The 16,636-nt window shown below is 39.6% G+C and overlaps 1 protein-coding gene and 1 pseudogene across 1 annotated transcript in view; both read left to right on the top strand.

Annotated features, from left to right (window-relative positions):
• Nucleotides 1-16,636, top strand: part of LOC141083180 (protocadherin Fat 4-like) — a 229,560-nt gene that overhangs the window by 73,340 nt on the left and 139,584 nt on the right. The window lies entirely within an intron of this gene.
• Nucleotides 7,883-15,933, top strand: LOC141083668 (protocadherin gamma-C5 pseudogene; annotated as a pseudogene).

The following is a 16,636-nucleotide window of genomic DNA, read 5'->3' as shown; positions in this document are numbered from 1 at the left end:
TAATTTCAGTGCATATTAATTTTTATTGGGATCAAACATCAGTGTTGTATATATTTTATAGACTTTTAATTAACATACAAGAAGACAGTTCTGTAAAAAAAAACGCAATATAAAAAATTCTCATCATTAACAAAGTGCATAAGGAAATAAACAGTTCCATTGATGGCCCACTAAAGTGAATAATCTGCATGGACTAAAACATTTTCATAGTGCTTAGACAATGGCGTTCAAAAGCTCTTTAATCATAGAGATGAAGAGTTTTACAATATTTGATCCATTATCAAGTAAATGCCAACAAGGTGGTCAGCACAGTGACTCAGTAACTAGCACTGTAACCTTGCAGCACTGCGGTTCTGGTTCACTTCCACCAAGGATGACATCTCCAAGTAGTTTGTATGTTCTCCCCATGCTTGTGTGGATTTCCTCTGAGGTCTCTGGTTTCCTCCCATACTCCAAAGACATACTGATAGAGATATTATGGGGACAGTGCTGATAATGTCTGTAAAGCGCTGTGGAATTAATGACGTTAAATCTAATATATAAAGCTCAAAGTGTGTATGTATGTATGTGTGTATGTATGTGTGTGTGTATGTCCGGGATAGGCATCCGCACCGTCGCAGCTACAGCCACAAAATTTGGCACAGTCACACGTCTGGACCCCGAGAGCGTCCTAAACTGTGTTGTGAGGCGAAATTTTAACCCCACACGTTCCAATTCACCAAACAATTTTGCCCCTATCTACATACTGGGGAAAAAGTATGTGCGTGTCAAGCCCCGCCCCTCATTATGATGTCATAATGCCCCTATCTACATAATGGGGAAACAGTGTGTGCGTATCAAGCCCCGCCCCTCATTATGATGTCATAATGGATGCCATGGCGACGCTGATTCATCCTAGGTTGCAAGCTCCGCCGCACATTATGATGTCATAATGGTTGACTATGGGATGGAGGATGTGTGATGGGTATATGGGCACTGGACTATGGGATGGAGGATATGTATGATGGGTATATGGGCACGGGACTATGGGATGGAGGATGTGTGATGGGTATATGGGCACTCGACTATGGGATGGCGAATATGTATGATGGCTATATGGGCATGGGACTATGGGATGGAGAATATGTGTGATGGGTATATGGGCATGGAACTATGGGATGGAGGATGTATGATGGGTATATGGGCACTCGACTATGGGATGGGTATATGGGCTCGGGCCTATGGGATCATGGATATGTATGATGGGTATATGGGCACAGGACTATGGGATGGAGGATAATTATAATTTGTTATAACTAACCACAGTTAGTTACTATGCCCTGGCTGCGCTGGGCTCTTCAGCTAGTATGCTAATAAAATAGAAAATTGATAAATTTTGGATGCTGGAAATAACTGCTGCTCATTTGGATAGGGAGCGCTGGTGATTTAAAATAAAGCAAGACATTGCTACTAAAAATAAAATATTTTCTAGGGTAATGTTCCCGATGTTAGTAGTATCATCCTCCCTAAGTCATCTATATGGGTATGCTGGTTATAGGAAGCTGAAAAAATGATACCTTGATATCTGAGAACCGTTGTCTTATTCCAGAGAAATCAATGTATTTCTTATATGTAGATGAGCTTTCCAGGCTATGGGCCGGACACTGATCTACATGAGAATCTGACTACAGAGCTTATATAAAATAAAAGTTAGAGTTATCAGTGTGAGACAAGTAACTAACACAGAACAGTAGAACTGAACTTTGTCTTCTTGCAATCAGATTTTTCCAGATCTCTGAGCTCTGCTGTATTACAACAATATTGCAGCCCTGTCTATCACTGAGCTGGAAGCTTAAGCTTAGAGGAACCTGCAGATGTGTCAGGTACAATCACTCACAGCTCTGCAGTGAGATCAGGAGAGCAGAGTGCGGCCATCACACATCACACTGAAAACATCTCTTCATGTAAAATAAGCTCTGGAGGCAGAGTTATCTTCCAGGCAACATCTGATGCATAGCCTGGAAGAGCTCATTTACATATAGGAAAAATGTGGATTTCTCTAAAACAAGACAACAGATCAAAGATATCAAAGTATCATTTTATTCAGCATCCTATGACCTGAGTGCCCCTGAAGACAGCTTAGGAGGGTTGACCCTACTGACATGATCCCTTTATAGAATCTATAAAACTGCATTATTGTGTCTATGCTCTCTGTAATTATAGACCAAGACCTCATACTACATAAGACTGTATGTAATCATATCAGTTATATAAAGTTGTACCATTACACTTTATCTCTGTGTATAGATGCATATGCAATTTTGTTTTACCATCTATATTATATTATAGGGGTATTCTCCTATAAAATCAAATCATATTACACCATAAATTAAATTAATAAAATATTATCATCACTGTATGATGAGCCAGAGCTTACTCAGCTCTCTACAATGCTGATCATATATATGACAATTTCAGATTTCTTTTAAAGTTTTACTATATTTTGTATATACAGTGCCTCGTGAAAGTATTCGGCCCCCTGGAACTTTTCAACCTTTTCCCACATATCATGCTTCAAACATAAAGATACCAAATGTAATTTTTTGGTGAAGAATCAACAAGTGGGACACAATTGTGAAGTTGAACGAAATTTATTGGTTATTTTAAATTTTTGTGAAAATTCAAAAACTAAAAAGTGGGGTGTGCAATATTATTCAGCCCCTTTAACTTAATACTTTGTTGTGCCACCTTTTGCTGCAATTACAGCTGCAAGTCGCTTGTGGTATGTCTCTGTCAGTTTTGTACATCGAGAGACTGAAATTCTTGCCCATTCTTGGCAAACAGCTCAAGCTCAGTGAGGTTTGATAGATATAGTTTGTGAACGGCAGTTTTCAGCTCTTTCCACAGATTCTCGATTGGATTCAGGTCTGGACTTTGATTTGGCCATTCTAACACCTGGATACGTTTATTTGTGAACTATTCCATTGTAGATTTTGCTTTATGTTTGGGATCATTGTCTTGTTGGAAGACAAATCTCCATCCCAGTCTCAGGTCTTTTGCAGACTCCAACAGGTTTTCTTCAAAAATGGTCCTGGATGGTGTGTTCAGGGTGATGAGATGTGTTGCCTTTACTCCAAACATATTGTTGCCAAAAAGTTTGATTTTGGTTTCATCTGACCAGAGCACCTTCTTCCACATGTTTGGTATGTCTCCCAGGTGGCTTGTTGCAAACTTTAAACAACACTTTTTATGGATATCTTTGAGAAATGGCTTTCTTCTTGCCACTCTTCCATAAAGGTGTAGTGTACAACTAATTGTTGTCCTATGGACAGACTGTCCCACCTCAGCTGTAGATCTCTGCAGTTCATCTAGAGTGATCATGGGCCTCTTGGCTGCATCTCTGATCAGTCTTCTCCTTGTTTGAGATGAAAGTTTAGAGGGACGGCCGGGTCTTGGTATGATACTCCTTCCATTTCAATATGATTGCTTGCACAGAGCTCCTTGGGATGTTTAAAGTTTTGGAAATCATTTTGTATCCAAATCCGGCTTTAAACTTCTCCATAACAGTATCACGGACCTGCCTGATGTGTTCCTTGGTCTTCATGATGCTGTCTGTGCTTCAAACAGAACCCTGAGACTATCACAGAGCAGGTGCATTTAAACAGAGACTTGATTACACACAGGTGGATTATATTTATCATCATTAGTAATTTAGGACAACATTGGATCATTCAGAGATCCACAATGAACTTCTGGAGTGAGTTTGCTGCGCTGAAAGTAAAGGGGACGAATAATATTGCACGCCCCACTTTTCAGTTTTTGAATTTCTGCAAAATTTTAAAATAATCAATAAATTTCATTCAACTTCACAATTGTGTCCCGCTTGTTGTTGATTCTTCACCAAAAATTAATATTTGGTATCTTTATGTTTGAAGCATGATATGTGGGAAAAGGGTGAAAAGTTCCAGGGGGCCAAATACTTTCACGAGGCACTTATATACAGTAAGATACTAAAAAATGAGGAATGGGGATGAGAAAAAATGGATATATACAGAAATGAACATGCTGTCAATCCAATGTATTTACTGTCAATATAGCTTCTTCATATTCATACCTTCATGGACGTTAGAAAGTGCAAACAATTTTAATATTTTTGCTTATGATCTTTGGTGGTGCATACAGTATATCATCACTATTATCAATATTACTTTTTTACCCATTAATTCAATGTAGTAATAGCTAGTTTTGTCATATTAGGAAATGTGTATTTATATGTACTTGTTGGCATTCAAGTACCCCAAAATCCTAATTCTTATTAGTAAAACATAATAATGATTCATTGTTTATATTTCATTTCTGCAGTGAACTTCTGTGGAACACTTTAGCTCATAACTTATATGAGAATATTTTTTTCTCAGTCATTTCAAGATAAAAAAATCACATGTTGTAGTCATCACTATTGACCAGTAGAGGGCAGACACGTCATCCTGATTGTTTGTTAGGAGATCTCCTAATATCAGCTCTGCGCTCTCCTCCCCCTGGCTCAGTGATTCACCCTCCCATCGTCTCTCACACAAAGAAGAGCTGCTGCTCCGATGAGAGCCCTGTGGAAGATTTCAATGCAGGAAAACCAGGATTTTCCCGTTCCTAGGATTTATATTTTTGCTGCTCACACACTTGGATTGATGGGATGATGATTATTCTCTACACATTTTAGAAGAAGGATTTAAGATATGGACAATCAGAGCTTTGTGAAGGCTTGGAAATGGCAAGTAGCTTTCTCCCTTCTCCTTTGTAGCTGGGGCTGGGTCTCTGGGCAGCTGCATTATTCTGTGGCTGAGGAGTCTCATCCGGGGACTGTGGTGGGGAACGTGGCTCAGGATCTGGGGGTGAATCTGGCTGATATCAGGAGAAGGAGACTGAGTTTGGGATCAGAAGGAAACAGCAGATTATTCTCTATAGAGCAGAAGAATGGAGCTCTGGTGGTAGATGAGAGGATTGATAGGGAGAGCCTGTGTGGATCCAGCCTGAGCTGTGTGCTGCATTTAGAGGCTGTGGCTGAGGATCCTCTGGAGCTGCACAGTCTGGAGATAGACGTTCTGGATATTAATGATAATTCTCCAATATTTTCTAGCATCAATACGATTATAAATATTACAGAATCTATTCCTGGAGAAAGATTTCAAATAGAAACAGCAAAAGATTTAGATATGGGTAAAAATGGTATAAATCAATATAAATTAAACCCCAATCCCTATTTTTCCCTGTTTACTAAAAACCGTATGGATGGGACCCTCATTACTGAGCTTGTGTTAGAAAAGAGCCTTGATAGGGAGGAAAAGGCTGAACATAAGCTTATTCTCACTGCTATAGATGGGGGAGATCCTCCGAAATCAGGGTCCACACAGATAACTGTAAACGTGTTAGACATTAATGACAATGCTCCTGTGTTTCATCAGCCCAGTTATAGGATCAGCGTTTTAGAAAATATTCCATTAAACTCCGTTATCATACAATTAAATGCAACAGATCGAGATGAAGGTGCAAATGGCGACATCTCATATTCCTTTGATCACCATACTTTGGATTCTGCAAAAAGGATATTTCAAATAAATTCAAAAACTAATGAAATAATAGCTTCAGATACATTGGATTTTGAAGAATCTAAGTTTTATGAATTGTATATAAAAGCAACAGACAAAGGTTCCCCTAAATTACAGGGGCATTGTGTTATCCAGATTGAGGTAAAGGATGTAAATGATAACACCCCTGAAATTATTTTCACCTCCAAGACTAATGAGGTTCCTGAGAATGCCCCCATAGGAACTGTGGTTGGATTCATCACAGTCAAAGATAAGGATTCTGGTAATAATGGTGAAATTAGGCTGAAATTGTCACCAGATTTACCTTTTAAAATCCAGCGCATGTCACAGCGTTACACTCTGGTCACTAGTGGACATCTGGACAGGGAGAAGCGCTCACAATATACCATTATACTGACGGCATCAGATCTGGGGTCTCCGTCTCTCAGCAGCCAGATTACAATCAGCCTTAATATCTCTGATGTTAATGATAATCCTCCAGCATTTCTGCACAATGTGTACAATCCCTTCACACCAGAAAACAATGAGGCCGGCAGACTGTTATGTACGGTATCTGCTGTAGATCCGGATGAGGGAGCTAATGCAAACCTCATTTACTCCATCGCTGAGAGCCACATCCACGGTTCTCCCATCTCTTCATTCGTCTACATTGATTCGGATACCGGGAATATTTATGCACAAAGGTCTTTTGACTATGAACAATTCCAGGTTCTGCAGATCACAGCGAGAGTGGAAGATTCTGGATCTCCAAAATTATCCTCCAATGTTTCCGTCTTCATATTTATTCTGGATACAAATGACAACCCTCCCACGATCTTATACCCGGAGAACACAGCGGAGACCATTGCTCAGGAGACCATCCCGAGATCTGCAGCTGCTGGGTATTTAGTCAGTAAGGTGTCTGCCGTGGATGTGGATTCTGGGCACAATGCCTGGCTCCTCTATAGCCTTGTTCAGTCTGCCAGTCCTGCTTTATTCCACATCTCTGAATACACAGGAGAGGTCAGGACTCTCCGAGGTTTACATGAGACGGATAACACGGAACAGCGACTTGTGATTGCCGTCAGTGACCATGGAGAACCCTCTATGACCACTACAGCCACCATCATTGTGAATATATTAGACACTGTTGCTCAGGAAAGTCCTAAATCTCAAGACTTTCTTACAAATGCCAAATCTGCTCCAGACCTGACTCTGTATCTTATCGTCTCCCTTGTGGCCATCAGTGCAGTTTTTCTGGTCACATTTTCTATATTACTTGTCCAGTGCCTTAGAAAGAATTATGATTCTGTGTGTGGATTCTGCTTTACTGATAAATCCCTTTCTACATCCTATATGGATCAGTACAAACCAACCCTTTACCTGAACACAGATGGGACACTGAAGTACATGGAGGTGCGGATGGCTCCACCAGAGGCTCCGGGGTCTTGTTACCCAGCTTGCTTCCCTCCTGCAGATATTCCAGGTTTTACCTTAAGCAAAACCTTTAACAATCCTCAATTAACTGAACCATTTATGGAGTCAAAACCTTCTTCAAACTCAGAATTGTATAATGATGCCACTCAGGTGAGGATACATTCCAATTCTATTTTTCTTTTTTAAATTACTATCTTTCTGTTATGCTTTTTTTTGTAGAAACTTTTTCTTGAACATTGTTTTTTCAATTTAAAAGCCTATTTTATCTCCTGATAGAAACCCAATATATAAATCTTTGGAATACTAGTGACATTTCAAGTTTTTCTTGTGTTTTTTTAACTTTTGATAAGTTTCATTTTAACACTGCAATACATGATTCCGAAACTGTAAGTAGTAGATAAAATTTACCGAGTTACTGTACTTAAAGACATTGCGATGTAATCAGCTATTGGTGTGTAAATCTACATAAGCGCATAATATGGTGATACTCTATGAAGGGAGAGTAGGAGAGTGCTGGTTATGGTCATCTGGTGGTGTTGTGACTGGCACTACTCCTATATAGGCATGAGGAAAAATAGCTGCTGATGCCCTGTAGCTGGTAGATAAATCCTCCAGGAGATATTAAATCCAGTTGGATGAACACATGGGTGGGCCGCGCTGCTGGAGTAAATCAGTTCTTCAGAAATGATGATGAGGAAAAAGCTTTTTTTTTCACAACGCGTTTCAATGCCTTGACGGCGTCTTTTTCAATTAAAAAAACAAATGTCATTGGTGACATTTGGTTTTCTCACTTGAAAAAAACACAGGCATGGCATTGAAATGCATTGTGAATAAAAAGCCTTTTCCACATCATCATTTCTGAAGAATTGATTTACTCCGGCAGCACGGCCCACCCATGTGTTCATCCAACTGGATCCATCAACTATTAGTGATCAACCTGTCAAAATTTTGATGTCCCAAATGCAACTGCTGATGCTATGAAAGAGGAACACATTGTATGTAGAAATGGCCAATTTAAGGGTTGGCACAAATAGACACGTTTATCTTTTTCAAACAGTTATATTTCCTGACTGTGTTTTTTCCATAAATTTTGCAAAGTTAAAATCATGCTTTCGACTTCTTGTTTGAAACAGATCATTAGAAATGTAATCTTCTTTATCGCAAAAAACATATGGAGAAAATATAAACAGCATGCATGCAAAATCATTTAGACCATGTCTCATATAATGAGCTATATCAAAGTTATGTCTGTGTAACGATAACTTAGTATACAGAGCGTGATAGCTGCAGGCCACACTGTGCTGTCATATAAAATCTTTTCTGTCATATTATTTGTAGATGTTAACTAACATCACTTGGGGTAGTGAGGAGCTATAAAAAGGAATTCTTTGAAAATTAATCCAAGATTATTAGACATAACAATACAGAATATGCATAGAGTCGACCAACATAGACTACACTCATGCTGCCCTTTCTGTCTGAGAATACCAGTTCAAGGGTTACATACACTTCCCACATAAGTCTACATTGGCATGGTGTGCATTGCATACCATTATGTAATTTTTTTTAGTTTATATTTTTTAGATTTGTATTGATCTAAGTTCATTTCTAATATAAGTTTATTGGTTGCCTTAAATAAATTGTGTATTAGGAAGCAATTGGTCTAACCCTATGCAGCACATGACTGTTGGACATAGAATCATAGAATGGTAGAGTTGGAAGGGACCTCCTGAACCATCTGGTCCAACCCCCTGCTCAAGGCAGGATTCACTAAATCATCCCAGACAGATGTCTGTCTAGCCACTGTTTGAAGACTTCCATTGAAGGAGAACTTGCAACCTCTCGTGGCAGCCTGTTCCAATTATTCATCACTCTAACTGTCAAAAAGTTTTTTTCTAATATCTAATCTGTGTCTCCTCCCATTCAGTTTCATCCCATTGCTTCTAGTCTTTCCTTGTGCAAATGAGAATAAAGATGATCCTTCTACAATGTGACAGCCCTTCAGATATTTGTAGACAGCTATTAAGTCTCCTCTAAAGCTTCTCTTTTGCAAGCTAAACATTCCCAAATCCTGCAACCGTTCCTCATAGGACATGGTTTGCAGACCTGTCACCATTCTGGCCGCTCTTCTGTGAGCTTTCTCCAGTTTGTTGATGTCTTTTTTAAAATGTGGTGCCCAAAACTGGACACAGTATTCCAGATGAGGTCTGACCAAAGAGGAGTAGAGGGCAATAATGATCACACGTGATCTAGACTGTATGCTTCTGTTAATACATCCTAGAATTGTATTTGCCTTTTTTGCTGCTGCATCACACTGTTGACTCATGTTCAGTCTGTGATCTATTAGTATACCCAAGTCATTTTCACATGTGCTGTTGCTTAGCCCTATTCCTCCCATTCTGTATATGCTTTTTTCATTTTTATTGCCCAGATGTAGTACTTTGTATTTTTCCTGTTAAAAACCATTCTGTTAGTTGCTGCCCACTGCTCCAGATTATTTATATCTTTTTGTATCCTCTCTCTCTTCTCTAGTATTAGCTATCCCTCCTAGCTTTGTGTCGTCAGCAAATTTAATCAGTTTACCCTCAATTCCTTCATCTAAATCATTGATAAAGATGTTGAACACTACAGGGCCCAGGACAGAGCCCTGTGGTACCCTACTTGAGACATGCTTCCAACTGGATGTGCAGCTATTTACAACCACTCTTTGGGTCCAATCACTAAGCCACTTATGAATCCACCAAACAGTTACCTTGTCCATTCCATACTTAGCCAAGTTTTTAATAAGGATTGTGTGGGATACTTTGTCTAAATCTTTGCTGAAGTCAAGATATACTATATCTACAACATTTCCCTGATCCACCCAGTCAGTGATTCTGTCATAGAAGGAAATTAACTTAGTCTGACATGACTTATTAGTTACAAACCCATGCTGACTCTGTTTAATCACTTCATTCTTATACAGGTACTGACATACATGTTGTTTAATAATTTGTTCAAAGATCTATCCTGGTATAAAAGTCAGACTCACCGGCCTATAGTTACCTGGGTCCACCTTCTTTCCCTTTTTGAAGATAGGAACAACAATTGCTCTTCTCCAGTCTTCTGGGACTTCTCCTGTTCTATATGACTTTTCAAAGATTATGGAGAATGGTTCAGAAAAATTTATTCTGCTATCTCCTTCAGTACTCTGGGATATAATTTGTCTTGACCTGGAGAATTGAATTCATTTAGGTTACCTAAGTGTTTCCTCATTATCTTTCTGTTTATAGATATCCTGGATTCTTCTATTCCTTTATAGGACAGTGAAGATCAGTTGATGTTACATTTCCTTTCTGAGAGAAAACAGATGCAAAATAGGAATTTAAAAGTTCGGCCTTCTCAACATCCTGTCATACCATTTCATCATTTTCATCCTGTAAAAATTCTATTATGGGTCATTGTTGTATATTCTAGTGTTACGTAGTTATGCAGGCTTGAAAATCCTGAAGAGGATCAATGTGCTGCAATACTCGGTCTGGCCAAGTGGCTTACCATTGGATATCAAACTGTTTTACTATTTCTGACAGTTCACTCATTCTATTTGAATGAAATAGAGGCTTAAAATAAGCGAATCAATTCGTTATGAAAGTAATTTGTGTTGAAATTTAGGAAATTTGTTAAAGACAGCAAATTCGAACAAGATGCGATTTGATTCACATATCTTACAAAAAATGTCTTCCTGTAATTTACATAATGCAGAACAATGAGTCACCCAGAGAAGGTTCATATGACATCAGACGGGACCCGATGTTCTTTCTAATAAAGCCCTATAGCTATCACGTATGTGTTGCATAGCCTCTTAAAGCTGGTATGAAAGTCAAGGCAAGGAATACAGGGCAGCAATCATTTCAGGATGAATCGGCTTAGTTTGAGCATGTCAAGGCTCACAGTTAAGCAATAGAAATAGGGGTAAAGCCTCTCAAATCTAAATATATTATAAAGATAGTGTGTGTGTGTGTGTGTGTGTGTGTGTGTGTGTGTGTGTGTGTGTGTGTGTGTGTGTGTGTGTGTGTGTGTGTGTGTGTGTGTGTGGACCAATGACATACTGTATATGTGGAGGTCACTCTGACATTACAAATGCTATGCTTTCTTTAAAGAACTTAGAATTATTTGGATATAACCCTAGAGGACCTCAAAATGTTATACACATCTTTTCAGGGCAATTGGACTACCTTCAATTTAAGGTGAATTTATCTGCAAATAAAATTTTAAGGAAAAATTTGCCAAATTTGGATTTCAAAAGAGGTAAATCATTTCTGATAAAAGGGACTTTTACAGCTGACAAAGAAAGATCTATTGTGGTGCACAACCTAGGTGTGTATTCTCCCTGAAGAGACAGTCTAAAAAGAGAGATGTCTCTTACTTACTTTTCTGTCACTACTTCTATTAAATTCCAGACGATCCCATTATCATAAATTTAATGAAATAATTTTTATTTTGGTATAACTAAAAAAAATGGAATTACATTGTTAAGGATATCCATTTTTAAGACTATGTATGTTTATGCAATAAGATTTAAAGTCCTTTAAAGAAAATTAACTCACAATAGCTGTAGATTTCAAAGGTTGCCAGGAGAGGGCAGACATGTCATTCTGATTCATTGTTAGGAGATCTGCTCATATCAGCCCTGCGCTCTCCTCCCCCTGGCTCAGTGATTCACCCTCCCATCGTCTCTCACACAAAGAAGAGCTGCTGCTCCGATGAGAGCCCTGTGGATGATTTCAATGCAGGAAAACCAGGATTTTCCCGTTCCTAGGATTTATATTTTTGCTGCTCACACACTTGGATTGATGGGATGATGATTATTCTCTACACATTTTAGAAGAAGGATTTAAGATATGGACAATCAGAGCTTTGTGAAGGCTTGGAAATGGCAAGTAGCTTTCTCCCTTCTCCTTTGTAGCTGGGGCTGGGTCTCTGGGCAGCTGCGTTATTCTGTGGCTGAGGAGTCTCATCCGGGGACTGTGGTGGGGAACGTGGCTCAGGATCTGGGGGTGAATCTGGCTGATATCAGGAGAAGGAGACTGAGTTTGGGATCAGAAGGAAACAGCAGATTATTCTCTATAGAGCAGAAGAATGGAGCTCTGGTGGTAGATGAGAGGATTGATAGGGAGAGCCTGTGTGGATCCAGCCTGAGCTGTGTGCTGCATTTAGAGGCTGTGGCTGAGGATCCTCTGGAGCTGCACAGTCTGGAGATAGACATTCTGGATATTAATGATAATTCACCAACATTTTCTAGCATTAATACAATTATAAATATTACAGAATCTATTCCTGGAGTAAGGTTTCAATTAGGAACAGCAACAGATTTAGATGTGGGTAAAAATGGTATAAATCAATATAAATTAAACCCCAATCCCTATTTTTCTCTGCTTACAAAGCATCGTATGGATGGGACCCTCATTACTGAGCTTGTGTTAGAAAAGAGCCTTGATAGGGAGGAAAAGGCTGAACATAAGCTTATTCTCACTGCTATAGATGGGGGAGATCCTCCGAAATCAGGGTCCACACAGATAACTGTAAACATAATAGACATTAATGACAATGCTCCTGTGTTTCATCAGCCCAGTTATAGGATCAGCGTTTTAGAAAATATTCCATTAAACTCAGTTATCATACAATTAAATGCTACAGACCTAGATGAAGGTGCAAATGGCAACATCTCATATTCCTTTGATCACCATACTTTGGATTCTGCAAAAAGAATATTTCAAATAAATTCAAAAACTAATGAAATAATAACTGCAGATACATTGGATTTTGAAGATTCATATTTTTATGAATTGTATGTCAAAGCAACAGACAAAGGTTCACCTAGATTAGAGGGGTATTGTGTTATCCAGATTGAAGTAAAAGATGTAAATGATAACACCCCTGAAATTATTTTCACCTCCAAGACTAATGAGGTTCCTGAGAATGCCCCCATAGGAATTGTGGTTGGATTCATCACAGTAAAAGATAAGGATTCTGGTAATAATGGTGAAATTAGACTGGATGTGTCACCAAATTTACCTTTTAAAATCCAGCCCATGTCACAGCGTTACACTCTGGTCACTAGTGGACATCTGGACAGGGAGAAGCTCTCACAATATACCATTATACTGACGGCATCAGATCTGGGGTCTCCATCTCTCAGCAGCCAGATTACAATCAGCCTTAATATCTCTGATGTTAATGATAATCCTCCAGCATTTCTGCACAATGTGTACAATGCCTTCACACCAGAAAACAATGAGGCCGGCAGACTGTTATGTACGGTATCTGCTGTAGATCCGGATGAGGGAGCTAATGCAAACCTCATTTACTCCATCGCTGAGAGCCACATCCACGGTTCTCCCATCTCTTCATTCGTCTACATTAACTCCGACACCGGGAATATTTATGCACAAAGGTCTTTTGACTATGAACAATTCCAGGTTCTGCAGATCACAGCGAGAGTGGAAGATTCTGGATCTCCAAAATTATCCTCTAATGTTTCCGTCTTCATATTTATTCTGGATACAAATGACAACCCTCCCACTATCTTATACCCAGAGATCACAGTGGAGACCATTGCTCAGGAGACCATCCCAAGATCTGCAGCTGCTGGGTATTTAGTCAGTAAGGTGTCTGCCGTGGATGTGGATTCTGGGCACAATGCCTGGCTCCTCTATAGTCTTGTTCAGTCTGCCAGTCCTGCTTTATTCCACATCTCTGAATACACAGGAGAGGTCAGGACTCTCCGAGTTTTACATGAGATGGATAACACGGAACAGCGACTTGTGATTGCCGTCAGTGACCATGGAGAACCCTCTATGACCACTACAGCCACCATCATTGTGAATATATTAGACTCTGTTGCTCAGGAAAGTCCTAAATCTCAAGATTTTCTTACAAATGCCAAATCTGCTCCAGACCTGACTCTGTATCTTATCGTCTCCCTTGTGGCCATCAGTGCAGTTTTTCTGGTCACATTTTCTATATTACTTGTCCGGTGCCATAGAAAGAATTATGATTCTGGGTGTGGATTTTGCTTCACTGACAAATCCCTTTCTACATCCTACATGGATCAGTACAAGCCAACCCTTTACCTGAACACAGATGGGACCCTGAAGTACATGGAGGTGCGGATGGCTCCACCAGAGGCTCCGGGGTCTTGTTATCCAGTTTGTTTCCCTCCTGCAGATATTCCAGGTTTTACTTTGACTCGATCACTAGATGATCCAATTGCAACTGATATAGTTGAACATACAGATCTTTTCTCCAACTCAAATGGTTTAAATGAAGCTAATCAGGTGAGATATTGAGCCTTTTTTCTTTTTTCCACAGTTTTTATTGTGATCTCATACACTTAGTTGACGGCACATATTAAGTTTTGATATAATGTTTAAGTATTTTACTTCATAATACCTCAATATTTTCAGGATTCTTCAATAGTCTTATGATCTGGTTATCATTATGTCATTTATATCTCACTTTTACCATAAATCTCTGCAAGTACAAACCAGTAAATATAATGCTAATTGTGGAATAGATAGATATGAGGCAGCGTGTGACAATTTATGTCTACATAAAGTTTACAAGTTGGAATTGAGCGGCTCCGATACAGTATATATTGTCTTCTCAATGTAGTCTTCCTCATTTTCAACCTTGGAAATAGGGAGTGTGCAACTGGAGAGTACAAAACTCCCACATAGGACTTAGATGTAAGTATATGGGCTCTCCCAACTTTGTTGAGCTGTACAAGCTTACAGTATATTGGAGCAAAATCACGTAATTAATTTTAGAATGTGCAAATGCAGAGAAATCAACTTAATTGATGACTATATCACTGTCTAATAAGATAGTGTTCAATCATTTAGGCTGTGTTCACATACAGCATTTTTTTAGCGGTTTTTACCTCGGTTTTCACTATAAAACCGCTAAAAATAAGCTGCACAGTCATTTCTATGCATTTTGCACTTTTTGTGCACATTGATGCGTTTTTTACCGCGAAAAAACCGCATCGCGGTAAAAAACGCAGCATGCTCATTAATTTTGCGGATTTTCCCCATTTTAGGCCTCTTCCATGCGGTTTTAAACCGCTGCAGAAAAAAACCGCATCAAAAACGCATCAAAACTGCGCAAAAAACGCAAGCGGAAAAATAGGTGCGATTTCTGGGAAGGGATTCAGGTTTTTGAGCAGAAAATTTCTGCAACGTGTGCACTTAGCCTTACTGTAATTGTGAATATAATAAATCTCAGCATTATTTACAAGATAACCTTCACGATTTTATGTGAAGAAAGATAACCATCTAGATGTCATGCTAGCCAAATGTCTACACCAGGAAAAACCATAAATTCATACACAAACCCCAGTGAAACAGGGGATAAAGCGGCATAGGCAAACATAAAATAACAAATTTGAATATTTATTTATAACGTTTAAAATACAATTTCCAAAGGAGTCTCCCAACTAGGTAAGAAAAAAGGGAACAGTGAGCAAGAACACAAAACCAGTAGTGGTAAAAACACCATAGCAGAGGTTAATTATGATAATGGCTCAAGCTACCAATAGATATCAACCAAAAGCAAAACAGTTTATATATGCATAGTGCCCATATATTGCAGCGGTATCAATCAAGGTTGAATAGCTATGTCCCAACCTGTAGATTTGTAAAGTGCTGCGGGTGTCTCCGGTGCCCAGCGGTGCTGCATGGGTGTCCGGAGCTGCCCGGGGCTCTGCTGACATTTTGCGACAGGCCAGAGCACTTCCACAGTTCCATGTGCAGTGGCCTCCAGGAATATGGCCGCCGCCTTGGGCGGTGCATGTGCAGATGGTGATCTCGGGACCAAGCTCTCGAGAGATGAGATCTCAGAGCTGGAACCGTGGAAGTGCCTGGGCTCTGGCCTGTCACAAAATATTGGCAGAGCCCCGGGCAGTGCCAGATAATAATGCAGCACCGCTGGGCACCGGAGACACCTGCAGCACCTGCCAGCAACCGCCGGGCACACGGAGACATCCAGACACCTCCTCATCCCAATCTGTGGCCTACACCTACGGTATCGGTAAGGCATGTACACTTTCTAAGATGCATCCCCATTTTTCTCCCAAATTTGGAAAAAAGTGCATCTTACAAAGCGAAAAATAAATTAATATGTCCTGCTGTCTATATGCACAATGGCAAATTAATCAAACCTGAGTAAAAGAAAAACAATCTTTGTTGCCCATAGAAACCAATTACAGAACAGTTTGCATTTTACCACAAGTGTAATAAAAAAAATGAAAACAGGGCAATCACTGGTTGCTATCAGGAAAAATATGGGATTTTCATTTACACTATTTTGATGCGTAAAGCCTAGTAACATAATTCACGAGAAACTATAATTGTTTAGTCTTAAAGTACTTACACTTGTAGGCAATGCTTAAGTGGATAAACTCGGTCAGTGCCTGAGGTTATGTGGCGCTCCCAGGAGTATGGTCGCCACAGTGGCATTACCTTCCTCCTAAGGAGTGTGATGTCATGCCTGGAAGCAATGAAGGGTCTCTCTATCAGTTAAATACAACACACAGCACAGTTCCCACTCCAGGCCAGCAGAGGGAGCTCTGAACCAAAACTGGGGGAAGAGCTGCTCTC

Source organism: Dendrobates tinctorius, unplaced genomic scaffold, assembly GCF_039654945.1.
Source record: "Dendrobates tinctorius isolate UK_male_01 unplaced genomic scaffold, ASM3965494v1 ptg000020l, whole genome shotgun sequence".
Classification (NCBI taxonomy): Eukaryota; Metazoa; Chordata; class Amphibia; order Anura; family Dendrobatidae; genus Dendrobates; species Dendrobates tinctorius.
The sequence above is the reverse complement of the archived record's forward strand: the minus strand, read 5'-3'. Positions and strand labels throughout refer to the sequence as shown.